The following is a 21161-nucleotide window of genomic DNA, read 5'->3' on the forward strand; positions in this document are numbered from 1 at the left end:
AATGGAAATAAATAGCTGCATTTAGATAATCTTGCATGAAGAATAGAGTTGGGCGTCTATAGTCTTATTTTTGGAGTGATGACATTGTTTTTCAAGATAGTTCAAGGTATGATTGTGAGGTGGCCTTGATTAGCTCAGTAGTTCATCTTAGTTAACTTTCTGTGGCAGAAATCAGCCTGTAGATGTCCCCCAACACATGTTGTGCTATGCCTAATAGCTCAGTTCTGCTGAAAGCAACTATCGTCTATAAATTACCAGCAGCTCAAGTTAAAGAGAGCAGGGGAGATGAAAGGCTGCCCAGGAATGGCTATTCTGTGGGAGGATAGTGGAGGGTAATGACAGAGTGAAGAGCATCTCAGACCAAGGGAAATATGAGCTAAACAAAAGCTGATAAGAGAAATAGGAGTGAGAGTCTTAAAGGAGAGTAGTTGGCTGAAGATGTCAGAAAAAGGGAGCCAGAAAGTGACACACTTCATGGTGAATTTTAGATATGGAAATGATAGATTCTCCCCTGACTTAGAGTTGCAGAAGTGACCTTAGCACAGTAGTACAGGATGAAAAGAAAGCAGTACTGCTTTGGTAAAATGACAAGTTTGTGAATATATGGCTTCCATGATAAACCTCAGAAGTTTAGGGGGCAGGATAATATCTCAGCCACTTGAAATCACATTGAGATGACTCTCGGTGACCTTTACCTGTCTTTATTGGTATAATTAATTACGGAAGTAACTCCACTGATGTTAAAGGGCTTGCACCCGGAATGAACTTGGTTCTGTGTTTCCTAGTGCCATTCGAAAACTGGAAAATGTTCATAAACGTGTTGGAATTCTATATAGGTGTTTGGTTCAACCATTTCAATCCCCACCTGTTCTCTGCTAATAAGCATTCTGGTTTTGATTCTCAAATGTTTGATAAATGGCTGCTGTTCATATAAATATCCATATTCCCATGGAAACAAGTGTATTTGTGCATGATTGAGTATTCACTGGTCACTGTTACTTATCGGTCTGGTATTTTTCATTTTGTTATTCAACTTTTTAAAAGTTGCAATCTGGGAGCAGAAACAATATCAGATGATCTGTCACACATCACAGATAAGCAATAGTCAAAGCAAACAGATTGTGAACAATCCCTGGACTGAAATTTCTTATTCAACACTGTATTATAATATTACTTAACTTTTATTGGTTATCCTAGTGCTTTTTATCCACAGATCTCAGAGCAGTTTACAAAGGAGGTATTATCCCCATCTTCCAGGGAAACTGAGGGATGGCGGTGAAATGACTTGCCCAGAGTCACCCAGTAAATACCAAGACACAACTAATATGTGAGTAGGAATCGAGATCTCTCTCTCTCTCTCTCTCTCACACACACACTTCAGTTGAACTGTTCATTGAAGAGGAACCATTTCTAGAATATATTGCATGTATTTGCTTCTAAAAATCAGTTTGTGGTGGGTAAACCACAAAAAGTTATATACATGAAAATGCCATTTTTATCTCTTTGTTTACATACAGGTTATATGTTTAATTTTTAAACTTAGCTTTGCCGTGTTATTTAAGTAATGGGCAAATCAACTCTGCTGAGTGAAACGTTTAGCAAAAAGCACAGTGCACTTTCTTATAGTGTCTTTAGCATTCCCATGGTTTTGCTCCAAGATCTGAAGTAAATTGTTCATTCTGTGGATGAGATGAGGTGAAGCAGCTTTTTGTAAGCCCACTGTCCTTACCTCTCTGAGAAAGTGTAAGTGAGCTCTGTTGCTTGTGGAGTGAACCCCAACCTAAAGGAGTGTTAAAATTTACACTATTGAGCTTGTGAGAAATTGAACCAGTTGCACACATGGGACTTAACTGTTGAAAAGTAAGGTGCCAGAACATTCATAACAAGATAAACACAAAACACATGCAACAGGGTCTCATGCTGCAGTATGATTGATAGAGTTTTTTGTATTGTTGTGCTTTTTGGTTGCCTTTTTCTGACACAAGCCTGTAGCTGGTTTGATTAGGAAATGTGGGGGCGGGGAAGAAGACTCAAGCAGCTTGAACTGCTGGTTGCTTCATTGAGATTGAGGGAGAAAAGGGCAGCTCATGTATAGTTTTAAGTTAGCTCTGAAAAAGCATCTAATAGTGTGTACACTGCAGCAAAAGACCCGAGGTTGAGACTCTCAGAGCCCGGGGCAACTGACAGATGCTCGTGCTACAGGGCTAAGAATAGCAGCGGAGACGTTTGGGCTCTGAAACCCAGCAAGGTGCGTGGGTCTCAGAGCCAGGGCTCTGGCTGAAGGCCAAATGGCTACACTGCTGCTTTTTAGCCCTGTATCGTGAGCCCAAGTCAGTTGAGCTCTCGTGTTAGTTTTTTTGCGACGTAGACAGAGAGGAGTGCATGAGCAGTACAGTTATTCAGTAAACATTCTGAATGAAATATTTAACTTGTTTTGACTTATTTATGTATTGTTACCCCCAAATAATAATTATTTTATATGACTCTGTGTGTGTGTGTGTGTGCGCGCGCACACGCACGCGCGGGGTTGGGGAGGAGGTGTGATAAAGCCTGATCCTAATGATTAATTCATTTTGGTATTGAGAGATTAGGAGAAGCAGAGTGTGGACACCACATCCCTTCCCACTTGATAGGGTGCAGAGTGAGGGAATGTATTCTGCTGTGGAACAATCCATAGCATTGGGAAATCTTAGCTTTCATAATCTCCTCTGTGTCACTGGTGATGGTTTGATCCCACTGATCTCACTAGACCTGACATACAGTTCCCTGTGGTCTGTTGGCTCCCTACCACCACCTGGGCCTACAATATCCTTGGTGTAGGGAAAGGTTTGATTTCAGTCGAGCCAGGATTTCATCCTTCAGGTAAGGAGTAGAAGAAGATGCGACTCTTTCCCCTTGCACTGAAACAGCGGCAACCGAAGAGTGAAGAGGTCATATGTAGTGGGTTTTATGGAGTTGGAGAGAAGAGGGTGATTCCATGTTGGTTTAACTCCCCTTCTTCTGACAAAATTTTGACAAGAAGACTTTGTCCATTTCTCTCCTTCTGTAGAGAGAACAATGATCTTCCTAATGAAATCAGATTACATTGTATTGATCTGAACATCCTAAATACTTCATCAGAGGAACGTCTCTTTGGCTTATGGACTCTTTGGACCCAAGTTGTCATAGCTTTAGGTCTAGGTGTATACATTATATTTCAAAGAGAACTTATTTAATATGAATCATCCATGTTATTCAGAAACTAGAAGTGTCTTTGTAGAATAGACTGGCTGAAACACCTCTTCCTAATGGAACTGTTTAAATGACACATTTAAAAACATAAAAGTGTTATGGAAACTTGAGCCCTGTATTGGAAAACTATAATGTCTCATTGATGACTAAGCCAACTAAGCAGCATTTTTTAAAACAAAGATTAACACGTGTATTGTTTGGGCCAGATCCTCAGCTGGTATGAACTGGTGTTGCTCCACTGAAGTCAATGGAGCTGCACGTCTTGCCCCTTGTTTGTATCCTGCACCATCTGAGGGATATTCATGAGAATTCCAGCTTGGAGCTAGACTGTAGGCACTAGGAATTTCAACTACAGCAGTAGGATTTCCTTGTGGGTTTCTCTCAGAAAAATACATTTTCCTCTCATTGGGATATGGGTGAAACTTGCACTTTGAAGCTACCTTGGTAGACTACAGGAGAAAGTTTTTCTAGATCAGAGCTGGCAAAAATGTTTGAAGTATTTCAGGGGAGGAAGCATGCCCTCTCCTGGAGCATTGCTCTTACCACGCTGCATGCAGTAACAGGCCAGACTGTGACAGGCCCTGGGGGGGGATGCACAACAGGAGGAGGCCCCAAGGAGTCCCTTGAATCTTGTGCTTTACACAGAGGCCTGCCACCACATGGCTGAGCAGTGCAGACCCTGCTAGTGCCCTCATATATGCTACCTGTCCAAAAGGGGGCAGGAAAAGGCAGGGTGAGGGCACTATAGCCCTCACCACAGAACAAGGTGCAGAGTAAGGGAGCATGTTTCAACCTCTCCACCGGTGTGTGGCAGTGTGCTATCCAGGGTACCCCTCTTCTTCCCAAATGCCAAATTCTTTATGGGGACTCTCCAGCCAGTCTGAGGGTTCAAGAGGGATTGAGTGGCTAGCCTCCGTATTGAATAATGTAAAATGTAATACACAGTTGATGAGGTTTGCAAACGTGTAACTATATTTCTGGTTACTTGATGAAATCACTGTGATTTCTGTTGTATTCTGTGGTATAGAGGGAAAAACTGCACAAGCCTTGATTCCAGATGACAGCCTCTCTATCCATTTATCACAATATCAATATTACAGAAGGTTGTAATACTTAGATAAAATGCTAATTGTTCACAATCATCACATTGTATTACATGTTGGCCACCCACTATAAACATTACACTACAGATTCTGAGGGGAAGCTAGAAAGTAAACTTTGCTTTTTACATAAACACTCATCACGAATCTTGCTATTTTTTCAAAATCGCCACACCAATACTTGACTGAGAACCTAAATTATATGGTTTGAAGGCTAGGCTGAACATTTTTTAGTACAGATAAACAAATATTCTTTAAAGTAAACACTGCTACACAGCATATGCAACCTGAGAAATTTACTATTTTAATGATTACCATTGAATAAAATATAGTCCCTGATACTCCTCTGTTTACACTGATGTAGCTTCATTAATTTAGATGGAATTACTCCTGATTCCTACTGATGTAAGTGGGAGAAATTGGGGGCCTGATACTCCTTCAGCTGTATTTGATTTCTGATTTGGCCTATTATGAAGATAGGGGTTGTAATTGTATGTCTGAATCTTAAACAGCCCCAAAATTTGGGAGTGTGTCTATGTGGGGGTTTGATTTGGGGCTCTCTGTTCACATGTATTCTATTTCTTCTTGCACATGTAGCCATGAAACTGTGATGCCTCCAAATAGGCACAATAGGCATGTGCCTAGGGGGCGCCGGTATTCTAGGGAAGCCTAAAAGTTAAAAGTGAGTTAAAATTATAGAAAACATGAAGATCAGCTGTGGGGAGGGGGGAGGCACTAAAGATGCTGTGCCTAGGGACATATAAGGTGTAAATCCAGCCTGGATGCCTCTAAAGATTGTGTGCTGTACCTTTGTGTGTGCTGTACCTTTAATAAGGACCATGTTGCAAACACCTTACTCCCTTGAGTTATCTCATAGCAATATTTGCTCACCAGTGTGAAGAAGGAACCCCCAGTCTGGCCCTAGGCACATTCCTTGTGTGCACAATTCAGCAACTGTTTTGTTCTCAGGGTTCAATTAAAACTTTTGAGAGAAAATACACATTATGTTCTGTCTCATGGAGCCTTTGTTCTTGTTTTGTTGTTCTCTTACTCTAACTTATGGTTGCTCTGACTGAAAGTATCTGTGTGCGCTTTGTGTCTGGAAGAACACACTGCTCCTCATTAATTTAAACCAGTGTCACCGGAATTTCTGAAATGAATGGTATCACAATTTGTATCCTCCCACCCTGCTTTCCTAACGTGGCTTGTCATGACAAGTGTTGCAAAGCAGAAGCCAACGTGGAACACACTTCTGAGAAGAATAACAGTTTGAAATGAAAAATTACAACAAGAGAACAAAGAGTTCGTCTTTGTGGAAAAGATAACTGTGTGAAAGCCCCCTTAAATGAGAGAAAAGTGCGTTAGTGAGGTTAGGTCAGCATGCACATGTTTTAAATTAGTGGTTTCTAAACAAGGAAGTGACAATTATTTGTTATGATTATTTTTCAAATAATCACATCTGTATGTAATTACCACATATGCTCCGATGTGTGTATTTCTCACTACGAAGAATTCAACGGGAATAGTTTGGGGTGATAAATTTTGAGTCTGCCTTTATTGGGCACGCACACGTTCAATACAGTGTAGTTTTAAAAGTTATAGATAAAATTCTTTAGAGCTGGAGTTGAGCCCACTCTTTATCTGTAGTGTTTACAAAGAACGGGAATGAATCCGATACACACCCCTCGTGATATGAGTTTCTTTCCTTCCCAAAGATCCTAACTTCTGATTGGGTCAAATATTGTCTATTTTCTTTTTGCAAAACTAGCTGTTTTATGCAGTAAACCAACTGTACATGGGGCTGTACAACATGGTAGCATGATGGAAAAAAGGGGGCTGGCCAGGCCAAACCTGAATGGTGCTGCAACCCCTGTGCCACATCACAGTGCCCAGAGTGGGGAACTGGGCCCAGCCCCACAGAGAGGAGTTGTTGGAGCCTCCACTCTGGGGTGAATTTTTTGTTTTATTTCTCTTTATACACTGACTTTTGTTTTATTTCATGTTACCTTGCATTTGTGAAAAGCACAGGGCTGTCATCACAGTAGACAAGCAACTCATGTGAGCTCCCATTGCGATGCTGTGGCAAAAAAGGCTAATGCAATCCTCAGACGTATAAACAGGAGAGGAGGGAGTTGGGTTTACCTCTGCATATGCCAGACAAATTCAATTTGGAAATAAGGCACAATATTTTAACAATGAGGGTTATTAGCAATTGGAACAAACTACCAAAGGAAGCAGTGAATTCTCCTCCATCTCTTGATGTCTTCACATCAAGACTGGATGCTTTTCTGCAAGTTGTTTTGTGAAACACAGTTATTGGGCTCAATACAGGAGTAACTGGTTGAAATTTAAGAGCCTGTGATATACAGGAGGTCAGACTGGATGATCTAATGATCCCTTCTGGCCTTAAACTCTGAATTATAGGTTCTTTTCACATCATTTTCTATCATGCCCAACAAATGTAGTTTTCCCCCCTACAGTATAATTTCTAAGGCTGTGCCCAGTCTAGTTTTAAGTGTCCCAAATAGAGCTGATGAATATTATCAAAAAGTATTTCAGCATTCATTTAATAAAAATAATGAATTCTTTGACACTATTCACAATCCCTCCGATGATTCTGGTCTCAAATACCATTCACAAGACTGTTAGCAGAAAGGGGAATTGGAAGCATATATTTATATTAGTGTTTGCACCAGAGGTGTTTGTGCACTCATCTTGAAAATTTTTGAGTTTAGGAGTTATTCAAGGACCATGGAAAAATAACATGGGCTTCAGGTGACTGATCATATAGCACTGTGATGAGGCACGGACTCACCCCTGCGGCGCCTCCTGCTGGTCGTCTAGGGAATTAGCTCACCAGCATCCACAGTGCCCTCTGCAGGCAAGGTGTCCCGCCTGTCATTGGCTCCCATGTCCCTCCCGGACCCCGGTGCCCTTGGCTTAGGTGCTACCCCCCTGGCAGTACCCCACTCTCTTTCTGGGTCTCCCCACCCAGGGGAACCCCCACCCCCATCCCAATGTCACCTCAGTTGTGGCTACTGCCAGTCACCATCTAGCCCCCAGGTAGACTGCAGTCTATCAGCCAATCAGCACCGGCAACAAGGGGTTTGGACTGGCTGCCTTTACCCACCCTCAGGCTGCCCCTGTGCAACCCCAATACCTATTTGGGCCCAGGACCAGGCCCTGCAGCCTAGGGCTTCCCAGCCCCCAAGGCCTTTCTCCAGTCCTGCCTTACTCTAGGTCCCCAGGTGAGCTCCCTGCAGTCAGGCCTGTCTCTCTCTCCTATCAGAGGGAGACTCCTCTGCTTCTGGCTACCCTGGCCTTCTTATAAGGCTGAGTGGCTCAGTTTGGTGTGTGGCCCCAGCTGCAGCCACTTCCCCAGTCACCTGGGGTTTTGCTCCTTTACTCAACCCCAGCCCTCTGCAGGGCTTTTCCAACCCCTTCAGAGCTGGAGTGGGTGTCCACCCCGCTACAGAGCGTGCTCAGTGTCCTCTGTGGCTGTCTTGCTGGCTGGAGCTCTCCCTTCTCCCTTACTTCCCTGGACTGCTGCTGGCTAGAGCTCCTTCCCTGGGCTGCTGCTGTTGCCACCACTACTGAGTGAGGGGTGGGTGGTGGGGGGGCCTTGCCAGCCAGCCCCCCCTCCCCACCATCTCTGGAGGGAGACACCAGGACCCCACTTTCACCATCACCACTACCACCTGTGGGGGGTCTTTCCTGCCTGGCTGCCAGGGTTGCTGGAGCTGCTGCCGCTGCTGCGTGTGTCCTGAGGAGCTGCTGGAGCCTGGAGGTGGAAGAAGAGGACTACATAAACCATCGGCTGCTGGGGGAGCGCACGGGACTCTGGAGACCACTGTGGAGGGGGGCCATTCAGGACTGAGTACTTTTCGAACTGTGCTTTAGTGGTGGGGGTCTAGACTGTGTTAGTGGGGACACGGGGTGTGGCGTGGAGCCTGCCCCCTGGTCCATCTGTGTCCCCCCCCAAACCCCCACCACCACCGTTACCCCCTCCACCACCCCCCACAGCCCATTTACCATCTGCCTCCGCTCCTGCCTCTGGGACTCTACTGCTCTTCTGACCTGCCACGCCCTACTGACATCGTTTGGGCCTGCAGCGGCAGGCAGCCGCACATTGACTTTACTCAAGCGCTCGTGGGCGCACCTACCCCCCCCCCGGACTGACCCATTCCCCTTCGCAACAGGCCTCCCAGTTTTGCCCCTTGTTGCCTACCCTATTTGTCCTTTGTAGCCTTTGTCCCTCCCCAGCTTCAGTTTGTCTGCCTGCCCCGCCCTTTTCCCTCTGCAGTTTAGTTTGATTGTCCCACCCCAGCCCTGCGGTTAGCCCCTTGGTTCTTTTGCCCCATTCCCAGCCTAGTTGCTCCCTTTCCTTTGCGCCCCCTTGCCCTGATTGACCCCCCCTCGTGTGCCCATGCCCCCTCCCATGCGCTTGTGCCCCCCATCACATTTTGATTAATCACTGCACCCCCTGCTGTTAGTGTGTCCTTCCTCCCTTAGTGCAACTAGAGGAGCCGGTGTCGGTGACTGTCCCTCCCTCAAGCCCTTGATACCCCCCCATCTCCCCCCGTTTCGGCGCCCTTCTCCCCTGCCTGCAGCCTAGCGGGGAGGAGTGGTTGACCTGCTTTCCCTTTAGCCGCCCCCCTTTTTCTCCGGTGTGTTTTCCCCTCCCTCCCTGCTCATAATGGAGGGGAACACGGTGGGCGAGCCCCCCCAAATAGGCCCTATCACCCCTCCCCCGCCTGGCCCCTTAGCCGCTGCCAAACCACCTGCCACCGGCACCGCTGCGGTATCAGCAGCGGCGGGCGACGGGGTGACCTCCGCTGCTGCCACGTCCCTCGCTCCCTCCGATTCTGGGGGAGCTGCCCCAGCCGGCAGGAAAGGCCAGGGCAAAAAGAAGGGGAAGAGCCCCGCTAGGAAGTCTGGGTCCTCCATGGCAGGGGCTACCCCCACTGCCGCGGCCCCGCCATCGGCCGCGGCGTCCCTTCCCGCTGCTCTCTCCACCTGCTCTGCGGATGCCCCTTCCCCGACCCCCAGGGCATATGCCCAGGTGGCGGCGGCCCCCCCGCCTGCCGGTATGCCATCTCGCCCGTCCACTGCCTCCGCTTCCATCTATAGCGGCCTGGGCCCCTTCCCTACCTTGACTCGGAGGCACGGCATCCGTTGCCTCCAGGTGCCCGCCTCACCCCATGTAGAGACCTACGTGCGGGCATTGGCGAGGGTGGTGGGGCCCACGGCCATCGTGGCGGCCTCCAAAATGTATGGCAAGGTTGTTTTCTTCCTTGCCTCGGAGGCCGCCGCCCAAGAGGCGGTGGAGACAGGCCTGGCGGTGGGGGGCGTATTCGTCCCCCTGGAGCCGCCGGAGGACCTGGGTGTCCGTCTGGTCCTCACCTCCGTCCCTCCTTTCCTTCCCAATGTCGCCCTGCTGCCCGCCCTTTCTACCCTGGGGAAACCAATTTCCATCGTCCGCCCTCTCTCGCTGTGCTGCAAAGACCCCGCCCTCCGTCACGTCCTCTCGTTCCGCCGGCACGTGCAGCTCCAACTGCCGCCGGCGGCACGTGGCGGAGAGGCGCTCGAGGGGTCTTTCCTGGTCCCCTATCAGGGGGTCCATTACCGGGTGCATTATTCCACGGGGGAGACCCGGTGCTACCTCTGCCGGGCGATAGGGCACGTCCGGAGGGACTGCCCTTTGGCCCGGCATGGAGGAGCATCCGGGACCCCCGAGCCCCGGCTGGGCGCCAGCCCCACCATTGCTGGCGCCCCTGGTTGCCCGGTTCCCGGAGCCGCCCCTCCTCCTTCTCGGACCACCACTGCTCCCGCTCGGGCTCCAGGGGTACCTCCCCCAACATGCCCAGACGAGCAGGGGAGCCCCGCCTCTGCTACGTGCATTGTGCCGGGGCCCATAGAGGAGGGTGCGGTGGGGGTATTGCCGGGCGCGGGAGAGGGCCCTCCCCAGGGGGACTCCGCCCCCCCTCCTGCTACCCCATTGTTACCTCCTCAGATCCTCGAGCCATCATCTCCGCCCCCCGACCCAACCCCTGTCACCCAGCCCGCGGATACTGCCATGGAGGGCTGGACCCTGGTACAGGGAAAGCGGGGCAAGCGGAAGGCTCGAGCTCCGCTCCTGCCATCTGGTGCGGAGGCCCCCCGGAAAACCAGGAACGGGGGCACCGCTGCCGAGCCTTCCGCCTTGCCCACGGGTACATTACATCAACCGTTGCCGGTTGGGGAAGGTGTGGCAGCACCGGAGGATCCCACCATCCGTCCTCCGCAGTCCCTCCTTGCGGAGGCCCCCGTTGATACCCCTCCTACCCCCTTGCCACCTGTACCCCCTGCGATACCCGAGGAAAGTGTCGCCTCGGGTGCTAGCGGGGAAGACCCTGGGGTGGTGGGAGGTGAGCTGCCCTCTATCTATGAGGAGATCGAGGCCCTGGGTCTGACCCCAGTCACTCAGGGGGAGGACGACCCTCTGCCAGCGGGCCTCGATCTGGCCGACCTCACCCCAGCCACCCTTTCTCCGTCTTCTGTGCCCCTACCCGCTGCTCCTGCCTCAGAGGAGCCCCTGGAATCTTTGACCTGCCCGGCTGCGAGTGACGCCCCGCTGACGGCTGCCGAGCCTTTTCAGGCGATGGCCGGTGCCTCGCAGCTGGGACACGAGTTACCAGGGGTATCCCTCGTTGGCGTGGGGCAACCGAGTTCCTTTCTGGGTGGGAGCCCCGTTGAAGATTGTTCACCTCCTGCTGCCGTGGCTGTTCCACCTGCCATAGAGCCTGAGCCCGGCATCCCTGGGGACCCCGTCCCTAACCCTCAGACCCCTGAGCCCGACCGCGAGGAGCTACCTTCCGGCTGTCCAGCTCCTGGGGCCCAGGATCCCACCTCTGTCCCTCTTCCCGACCCTACTCCTGCCCCCGGCCCTGCCCTTACTCCTGACCCGATTCCTATCCCCTCCACCTCCCATGATGCTATTGCCGCCCCTGGAGACATCTCCTTCTCTTTCCCAGAGGATGACCCCCAGGGAGCGGCCTTTGTGTTCCCCAGTCCCGACCCACTAGGGGCTGCTGTCCTCCCTCCGCCGCTGCCCCCCATTGAGCCGGGGTCTGAGGCGGGCCGTGTGGCGCTGGTCCAGCGGGCGCCACGTCGAGGGTCTGCCCCTTGCCTGCCCGTCTTGGTGGGCCACGGGGCCGTGCCAGGGGCCCCAGTGGGAGATGACCAGAAGCCAGTAACCCCACCCCCCCATACGCTGTGAGAGGAGCTGCGGGAGTTTTTAGAAGACGTCCGTGGCTCCCGCAATAAGGTGCCGCTCGCTCTCCAGCGATGGGGGGATTTCCACCAGATCCTCCGGGCCGCGAGGGCCCTCATGGGGGAGGGTAAAAGGACCGGGAAGCAGGGCGCCGCGGCTTCCGTGACTCTTTGCTCACCTTCGGGGTGGGTCACGGTTTGCTGCGTGGCCCAATGGGGGCCATGAGCGTCCCTGCCGGCGAGGATCCCCCCCAGCCCTCCTCATGTCACCGATTACCTTTGCAACATTGAACACCCGGGGCTGTAGGGTGGGTCTCCGCAGGTGCCAGGTGCTCTCCTTCCTTCGGGAAGGGGGGTACTCTGTGGTTTTCCTGCAGGAGACCCACACGGATCCGGCCGCCGAAGACAGCTGGCGGCTGGAGTGGGGGGACAGGGTCTATTTTAGCCATCTCACAGTTCGTACGGCTGGAGTGGCTACCCTGTTCTCCCCCGACCTACGGCCCGAGGTGCTGGGGGTTGCCGAGGTTGTGCCGGGCCGCCTGCTGCACCTCCGGGTCCGCATGGAGGGGCTTGTGATCAACCTTGTCAACGTCTATGCCCCGACATCGGGCCCGGAGCGGTTGCCTTTTTATCAGCAGGCGTCCGCCTTCCTCGGCTCCTTGGATCCTCGTGAGTGCCTGGTCCTGGGCGGGGACTTTAATGCTACCCTCGAGGAGCGGGACCGCTCGGGGACCGAGCAGTGCCCGGCCGCCATGGACGTCCTCCGGGAGATTGTGGAACATCACTCCCTGGTGGACGTCTGGCGCGACCACCACCCGGACGATGTCTCCACGTTCACCTATGTCCGGGTGGAAATCCATCGGTCGTGCCACTCCCGGTTGGACCGCATTTATTTGTCACGCTTCCATCTTTCACGGGCCCACTCCTCCGACGTCAGGCCGGCCCCTTTTTCGGATCACCATCTAGTCACCGTGACGGCCTCTCTCTGTGCGGAGAGGCCGGGGCCGGCCTATTGGCACTTTAACAATAGCTTGCTGGAGGATGTGGGCTTCGTGGCGTCCTTCCGGGAGTTCTGGCTGGTCTGGCGAGGGCAGCGGCGTGCCTTTCCCTCGGTACGACGATGGTGGGACCTAGGAAAGGTGCGCGCCCGGCTCTTCTGCCGCGACTACACCCGGGGCGCCAGCCGACGGAGGGATGCGGCGATAGAGCAGTTGGAACGGGAGGTCTTAGAGCTAGAGAGGCGTCTGGCCGCCAGCCCTGAGGATCCATCCCTTTGCGGAGCGTGCCAGGAGAAGCGGGAGGAGCTCCGGACCCTCGACGATCATCGGGCCCGGGGTGCTTTTGTTCGATCCCGCATCCGCCTCCTTCGGGAGATGGATCGCGGCTCCCGCTTCTTCTACGCCCTGGAGAAAAGGAGGGGGGCCAAGAGGCACGTCACCTGCCTCCTGGCGGAGGACGGCACCCCCCTCACGGATCCGGCGGAGATGTGCGAGAGGGCCAGGACCTTCTACGCACGCCTTTTCTCCCCGGATCCGACCGACCCTACCGCTTGCAGAGTGCTCTGGGACGGACTCCCGACGGTCAGCGCGGGCGACTGGGACCGGCTAGAGTTGCCTCTCTCTCTGGCCGAGTTCTCGGAAGTCCTCCGCCGCATGCCCACCAATAAATCTCCGGGCATGGACGGGCTGACCGTGGAGTTCTACCGCGTGTTCTGGGACGTCCTCGGCCCGGACCTAGTCACCGTCTGGGCCGAGGCCTTGCTGAGCGGGGTCCTCCCTCTTTCGTGCAGGCGAGCCGTGCTCGCCTTATTGCCGAAGAAGGGGGACCTCCGCGACTTACGAAATTGGCGTCCCGTCTCGCTCCTCAGCACGGACTACAAAATCGTAGCCAAGGCCATCTCGCTGCGGCTAGGGTCCGTGCTGGAGGACGTGATCCACCCAGACCAGACCTACACCGTCCCGGGCCGTAGCATCTTTGATAACCTTTACCTGGTCCGGGATCTTCTGGAACTTGGGTGTAGGGATGGTCTGTCGTTCGCCCTCCTGTCCCTGGATCAGGAGAAGGCGTTCGACAGGGTGGATCACGGGTATCTCCTGGGCACTCTGCAGGCGTTAGGCTTCGGACCCCAGTTTGTGGGTTTTCTCCGGGTGCTGTAAGCTTCCGCAGAGTGTCTGGTCAGGCTCAACTGGACCCTGACCGAGCCGGTCAGCTTCGGGCGGGGAGTGCGGCAGGGGTGCCCCCTCTCGGGCCAGCTTTACGCTCTGGCGATCGAGCCCTTCCTCTGTCTCCTCCGCAGGAGGTTGACGGGGTTGGTGCTTCGGGAGCCGGAGCTGCGGCTGGTCCTGTCGGCGTACGCCGACGATGTGCTCCTCGTGGTCCAGGACCCGGGCGACTTGGTGCGGGTGGAGGCTTGCCAGACCGTGTACTCGGCGGCCTCCTCCGCCCGGGTCAACTGGGTCAAGAGCTCTGGCCTGGTGGTAGGGGCCGGGTGGCAGGCGAGCTCCCTCCCACCCGCGCTTCAGGCCATCCGGTGGAGCGCGGGTCCGCTGCTCTATCTCGGCGTTTACCTTTCTGCCACGCATCCATCTCCGCCGGAGAACTGGCAAGGTTTACAGGGCAGGGTGACGGAGCGGCTCCGGAAATGGACAGGACTACTCCGGTGCCTCTCCCTTCGCGGGAGGGCACTGGTACTCAATGAACTAGTCCTGTCCATGCTCTGGTACCGTCTCAACACCCTGGTCCCGGCCCCGGGTTTCCTGGCCGACCTCCGGAGAGCGATTCTGGAGTTCTTTTGGCCAGGACTGCACTGGGTCTCTGTGGGGGTCCTCCATCTGCCCCTGGAGGAGGGAGGACAGGGCCTGAAGTGCCTCCGCACTCAGGTCCATGTCTTCCGCCTCCAGGCCCTGCAGAGGCTCTTTTATGGTGCAGGTAGTCCGGCGTGGAGAGTACTGGCGCACGCCTTCCTGCGCCGCTTCCAAGGGCTCCGATACGACCGGCAGCTCTTTTATCTCGATCCGAGAGGTCTTCCGCGAGACCTCTCCGGGCTGCCGGTCTTCTACCAGGACCTCCTCCGGACCTGGAAACTGTTCTCAGCGACCAGGTCCGTGGCGGCCACCGGGGGGGCAGATCTCCTCGCGGAGCCCCTGCTACACAACCCCCAGCTTCGTGTGCAGGTGGCGGAGTCCCCCGCGGTGCGCCAGAGGTTGGTCCTGGCAGAAGTCACTAGAGTCGGAGACCTCCTGGACTACGACCGGGGAGTCTGGCTGGATCCCCTGACGCTCGCTCGGCGCATGGGGCTCTCCAGGCCTTGTACTCCCCGGCGCGTACTTCAGGAGGTGAGGGCCACTTTGCCGCCCGCTGCTCGGGTCTACCTCGACCAGGTCCTGCGCGAGGGCACGCCCCGCCCACCCTCCACCCCTGGTCCTCCGGACCTCTTTATCGGGCCCCTGCCCCGTGGACCCAACCGGCCTCCCCGCCCCTTCTCCGTGAGCCGGCTGCACAACTTGCAGCCGGTTCGTTTCCTGACCACGCCAAGGAAACATCTATACACGCTCGTGCTCCACACTCTTCACTTCCTCACCTTCGTGTCCCGCCCCGATACGAAGTGGCGGGACCTCCTGCCACCTGTCGAGGGTGAGAAGCCCCGGTGGGCCAGCCTCTATTCCACCTTGGTCCCGGGGCCCGCCGGGGATGTTAGTTGGCGGCTCCTTCATGGAGCCGTGAGCACGGGCGTGTACTTGGCGCGGTTTACCCCTGTCCCTGATACCTGTCCTTTCTGCGGCGTGAGGGAGACCCTGGCTCACGTTTACTTAGAGTGTGCCAGGTTGCAGCCCCTACACCGGCTCCTCACCGACATTTTGTTGCGTTTTTGGTTACACTTTTCCCCTCACCTTTTCATTTATGCACTCCCTATCCGTGGCCCCACAAAGTCGCGGGACCTCCTGGTCAACTTCCTCTTGGCCCTGGCTAAACAGGCCATCTATAAAACCAGGGAGAGGAGGTTGGCCGATGGAGGTTCCTGTGACTGTGGGGCCTGTTTCCGATCCTCTGTCCGTTCACGTATCCGGGCAGAGTTCCTCTGGGCGGCGTCCACTGGCTCCCTTGACACCTTTGAGGAGCAGTGGGCGCTGTCCGGGGTTCTCTGCTCGGTGTCCCCATCAGGTTCCCTCCTTTTGACCCTTTAATTGCACTCCTGTCCCTGTTTTTGCATTAGTTGTCCCCCGTAATCATTTGGGTTTTAGGTCCTGTGGGTCCTCCCCTTAGGCTGGGGGGGGATCCTTTAGCAGTGGGCGGGCTCCGCCCGCCCACTTCCCGGAACCCAATAGGTACAAGCACAAACAGTAAATTAGGACTCCTCAAAGCGATAGCAACATACAGTTCAGGGGCAACCAACAAGCTGAGATGTTTGCATGGACTATCCATAACATTTTGAATAAATAACAAATCTGTAGAAGTCAAACTCTGTTTATGGATAATTGTCAACCAAAAAAGAGGCTATATTTGTTCAAATAGCTTCTTGAGCTCAGGCCCCAGCAATAGGCCTTCTATCTCTTCCATTGGAAGACAATCCCATAACCTCACAAACCACGCTGTCAGCAGGTTATTACTGATTTCAACCTACCTTTTGCATTTCTTAATTTTGAAGAGAACATGATGAACTTTCTTTTCTCCCAAAAGCCACGCTGGTCTTTCTTCCTAGCTTTTCTAGTCTCTTTTCTGATATTTTGCTGTATAATTTTTCCTGCACAGCTTTGTAGCTTGTACAGAAAGGACTCTGAAGCATTTTCATCGTTTGACCACATAACAGAGATATTAGGTTAGATTCTGAGAGTACTTTCAGCTCCAGTGCAGGCTAATGTGTTTTAAGTATCCTTGTGCCTGTTGATTCTGGGCTGCTGTGCATGGAGGCGGGGGAGGGAGGCTGTGTAAATTACAGCAACCTGGCTGCACCTGCCTATGCTGCAGTGCTGCATGCAGTGGCCTTCCCTCCCTCCTGTCCCTTTGGCCAGAGCTTTTGAGGTGGTTCTTGAAATATAGGCTGCAGCTGTCATCCTTAGTTCCTGTGCTGCATGAGCTCTTCCCCAGCTGGATCTGGGTTTTAGAGCTTCTCTATGCCATTTTGGCCCCTTTACACATCTTAAAGGGGTTGGAATGGGGATGAGAATTTTTCCCATTGTTTTGTGGTTTGCATCCACTCCTGTTCATGGTCAGAAAATATCTGTGACAGCTACAGATATTGTTTAGATAGAAAAGTTTTGGGGTAGTGATTAGTGGATGCACTCATCCTTGCTTTGGTGATTGTCCTATGGTTGCATGATTGCTGTTTACTGCAAGGGCAGGTGATGCTTTGGCTGTGTCATGCTGCCTTGTCTATTTGGGGAGTTCTGAATGTTGCAGTTCAGGGTTACCTGTACCTTTGTTCACTCTTTTGGTCTCTCTGAGTTTACCCTTTACCCTCGTGCCTTCACTTCTCTCTGGGTAGAATCCCTTGATTCTCCCACTCTTAGATTGAGTTACTGGGCTACAGCACCCTGTGCACCAACCTCGTGTCAGGTGTGACAGAGATTTGCACCCCACCCCAGCTTTGACACGTCCTCCCAGAGTGTGTCTTCTATGCCTCGGCTATGTGTATCTGAGGAAACCATTTCACTCCTCAGGGGCGAATTCTCAGAGCCAGATTCCTCTCTTTACGCCACTTCCTTTCCTATGGCAAAGCCCTGGTTTCCATGATGAGGGGAGGTTGTGAACTTGCCTTCTGAGTTTGGACTCTGTGTGCCTGCCCTTGAACTAGTTGCTTCACTCATCCTAGCATGTATGAAACAAGTGTCCCCTCCCCCATCCCCTGACTCATATGCATTTTCACTCAGCATGGGATAGTGAGACATGCTGGGGGAAAATCACCCACCCTCTTTGCAGCTGCATTGTTTGTATTTTCACAAGCAATATTCAGCTGTGACCAGTTATCAGAGTCTGTCTCGATCTTTCTGCTCCCACCTTCACTTAAATGGGTGGCAGAACCAGAATTGTGGTACAAGTTTACAACATCATTTCCTAATCTATCCCAAGGATTAGGGCCCTACCAAATTCACGGCCATGAAAAATGCATCACGGACCGTGAAATCTGGTCTTCTCCCATGAAATCTGGTCTTTTGTGTGTTTTTACCCTATACTATACAGCTTTCACAGAGGAGACCAGCATTTCTTAAATTGGGGGTCCTGACCCAAAAGGGAGTTGCTGGGGGGTTGCAAGGTTATTTTAGGGGGTTGCAGTATTGCGACCCTTACTTCTGCACTGCCTTCAGAGCATGCCACCCACCCTTATGTCTGCGCTGCTTCCTTCAAAGCTGGGCAGCTGGAGAGTGGTGGCTGCTGACTGACGGCCCAGCTCTGCAGGCAGCAACGCAGAAGTAAGGGTGACAATACCATACCGTGCCATCCTTACTTCTGTGCTGCTGCTGGCAGCGGCTCTGCCTTCAGAGCTGGGATCCCGGCCATCAGCCGCCACTCTCCAACTGCCCAGCTCTGCAGGCTGCACCACCACTAGCAGCAATGCAGAAGTAAGGGAAGCAGTACTGCAACCCCCCCTACAATAACCTTGTGATCCCCCCCCAACTCCTTTTTGAGTCAGGACCCCTACAATTACAACACCATGACATTTTAGATTTAAATAGCCGAAATCATGAAATTTATTACTTTTAAAATCCTGGACCCTGAATTTGGTAGGGCCCTGCCAAGGATATATCAAAAAGAATATAAACTGTCAATAGGAATGTGGTCCAGTATTCCAACCACCAATTTCCGGGACCCCTTCTGCTTTTATTAGGAATTTGGGCTACAGGCACAGCAAATGGTTTTGTCATTGGAATCTTCGCCCACATCTCTGCCTGCCAGCCCCTGATGAGATTTCACCACATAGGGTTTGACCAGGGAGTGAGCAGTTCCATTGTCCCTCTACCTCAGAAATGTTTCCCCATTAACTTCCAGTACCACTGGGGATCAAGTTGTCTGTATCCATGAGAGTTCAGCAAGATATATGTGCAGATGCCTAGAAGGATTGAACTCACCAGTTTGTATGTTGTATGCCACAGATGAGCTGACTGTGTAACTTTCTCCCTCCGGAGACCAAATAACATGTTTAGCTCCATACAGATGAGGTGAAGGCTGCCCCTTTGGCTGAGTTGTCAGTAAGTTACCCACTATGACTCGTTGCCAGCCCCCTGGCACCTGAGCAGCCTGCCTACTTCTGTCCTGTCTCCTGGTAGTTAAAACACCTCAGATCTGTGAAATCTCTCTTTGGGGGTCAGGTTGGGGCAGCTGCTTCTCCTAGTTTGGGGATTACCCACTTTCCTTTTTTGGGGCATACCCCCATTCCCCCTCCTAGTGCCCATGTTTGGGTCAGCCTCCCTTGGACTTCCTCTTGGATCCAGACCTGCTATCCTCATACTCGCCAGCCGGCCTGCACTACTGAGATGTTTTGCCTTCTGATACCTTACCCACATTCTAAAATGATGTGAACACACATCATAAAACTTTTCAAACTTGACCATTTCATGCAGCTTGTTTAAAACAGTGAGTCCTGAGCTTTTGCCACATTTGTGGTGGTAATCCCTCAGCTGATTTGTCACTTCCATATAAGTTATCCCCCTGTGCTTTTGACTCCCCTAAAGATCTTTTCCATAAGCTTCGGGAGTCAGTTCGAATTTAAATTTCTCACTTCCAGGAAAGGGGTGAGAAAACAGGCAGTCTTCAGGATCTATTCGATTTAAGTCACAAGCCTTCCCAAAGGTAGTGAGATCCCTCCCTTCCCCCTGTGCAACTGGGTCAACAAGTTATCCTCTGCTTCCTGCTGTGTTGGCATTCCATCTTCTATCCCCCGTTTACTTGATTACTAGGTCCCAGGTTACTAGTTTCTCTGTTGTGTGAGGTCCAGATCACGTTGTCACTGTGCCGCCTCATGTTGCTGCTGCTTTGCCTAGTCCACGGGTTTTCTCCTTCAGATGCAGTCTTTGAAAGAGAAACTGCAGCTTTTCCCTTTCAAACATCAACATGACCTCAGACATCCGTGAGCTTTTCAGAGATCCTTCCTGTCCTGGGAATGAAGGAAGATAGAAGGCAGAAGGTTCTGGGAGTGAACTGCTGGCTAGATAAATGGTTTAGGGTGGAGGGTTTGGTCTTGGTGGTAAATTGATCTCTCTCTCCCCATAGCAAGTAGCTGTACGTCTGGAGGGCATCCACCTCAGCAGAAGGGGAACCAGTTTTCTAGGGAGCAAGGTGGCTAGTTAGGAGAGCGTTAAACTAACAACAAACGGGGAGCGTGAAAAGGGGAGGAAATGAACACTTGCTTAGCACAAATTTAAGATTGAGAACAAAATTAATGAAGGCATCAAAGGATATGAAGAAAAGACATTTTTAATTGCCTATACATCAATGTTAGGAGCCAACACATCAGTGTTACTGAAACCTGGTGGGACCGTTAGTGTGGTTGGAATGGTAAAATCTATTTAGGAAGGAGCAAGTGGTCAAAAGGGAAGGGAGAGTGGCAATCTGTCAAAAATGGTATTCCTTGTATTTGAGTCACTGACAGGTCAGAAGCAAATGATCTTGAATGCCTAGGGATTAGTTTTCTAACAGATAAAACACAAGATGGGGTATTAGTTGATGTCTGCTACAGACCACCAAATCACATTACAAAACAGGATGACTGTCTCCTTGGTATTTTAAAAAAGCTGAGTTATCATGAGGGACTTCAGTCTGAGTGACATATGCTGGAGGTCTGACGCTGTCAATACTAAAACATCCTCAGAATTTCTAATTATTATACTTGAGAATTTCCTAACTCAAAAAGTATTGCATGGGGGAATTCTATATTAGATCCCATCCTGACTGATGAAGAGCAATTGATCACAGAATTAAAAATTAGTGGTAGGTTTGGTGCAAGTGACTATGATTTGATTATTCGTTTTGCATGTAACAAATTTAAAGTCCAAAACTGAAAATATATGTACTTAGGCCTTGGCTACACTTGCAGCTGTACAGCGCTGTGAGGTAAACCTGTCTTCGTACAGCTGAGTAGGGAAAAGCGCTGCAGTCTGTCCACACTGACAGCTGCCAGCGCAGTGGCGTGGCCACACTTTTGCAACATTTGCAGCTGTGTTGGGAGCGATGCATTATGGGCAGCTATCCCAGCATTCGTGTGGCTGCAACGTGCTTTTCAAAACGGGGGGCTGGGGTGGATTGTGACAGGGAGTGTGGGGGGAGAGTGAGTGCTTTTTGGAGCGTGTCAGCACTCTATTTTGCAAGTTCCGAACTCCCGGCCCCTTGCTCATTCATTCACTCACTCAAAGCAAACAGCAAACTGTTTGCTTTTTCTCTGTGGTACGAGCTTTGAAACCGGCACTTCCGTATTCCTGCAGCCGGTCACAACAATGGAGAGGATTGGCCACTTGACAAGGTGATTAGTACAGCGCTGCAGGTTGATTCCTGGTACACACTCACAGGGGAGAGTCGTAGCCACTCCGCTGTATCTCTTATGTTTCTCGGGGAGGTGGAGTACCTGCAGCGGTGTACCCAGGGAGATAG

Source organism: Terrapene carolina, unplaced genomic scaffold, assembly GCF_002925995.2.
Source record: "Terrapene carolina triunguis isolate 2854851 unplaced genomic scaffold, T_m_triunguis-2.0 Scaffold58, whole genome shotgun sequence".
Classification (NCBI taxonomy): domain Eukaryota; kingdom Metazoa; phylum Chordata; order Testudines; family Emydidae; genus Terrapene; species Terrapene triunguis.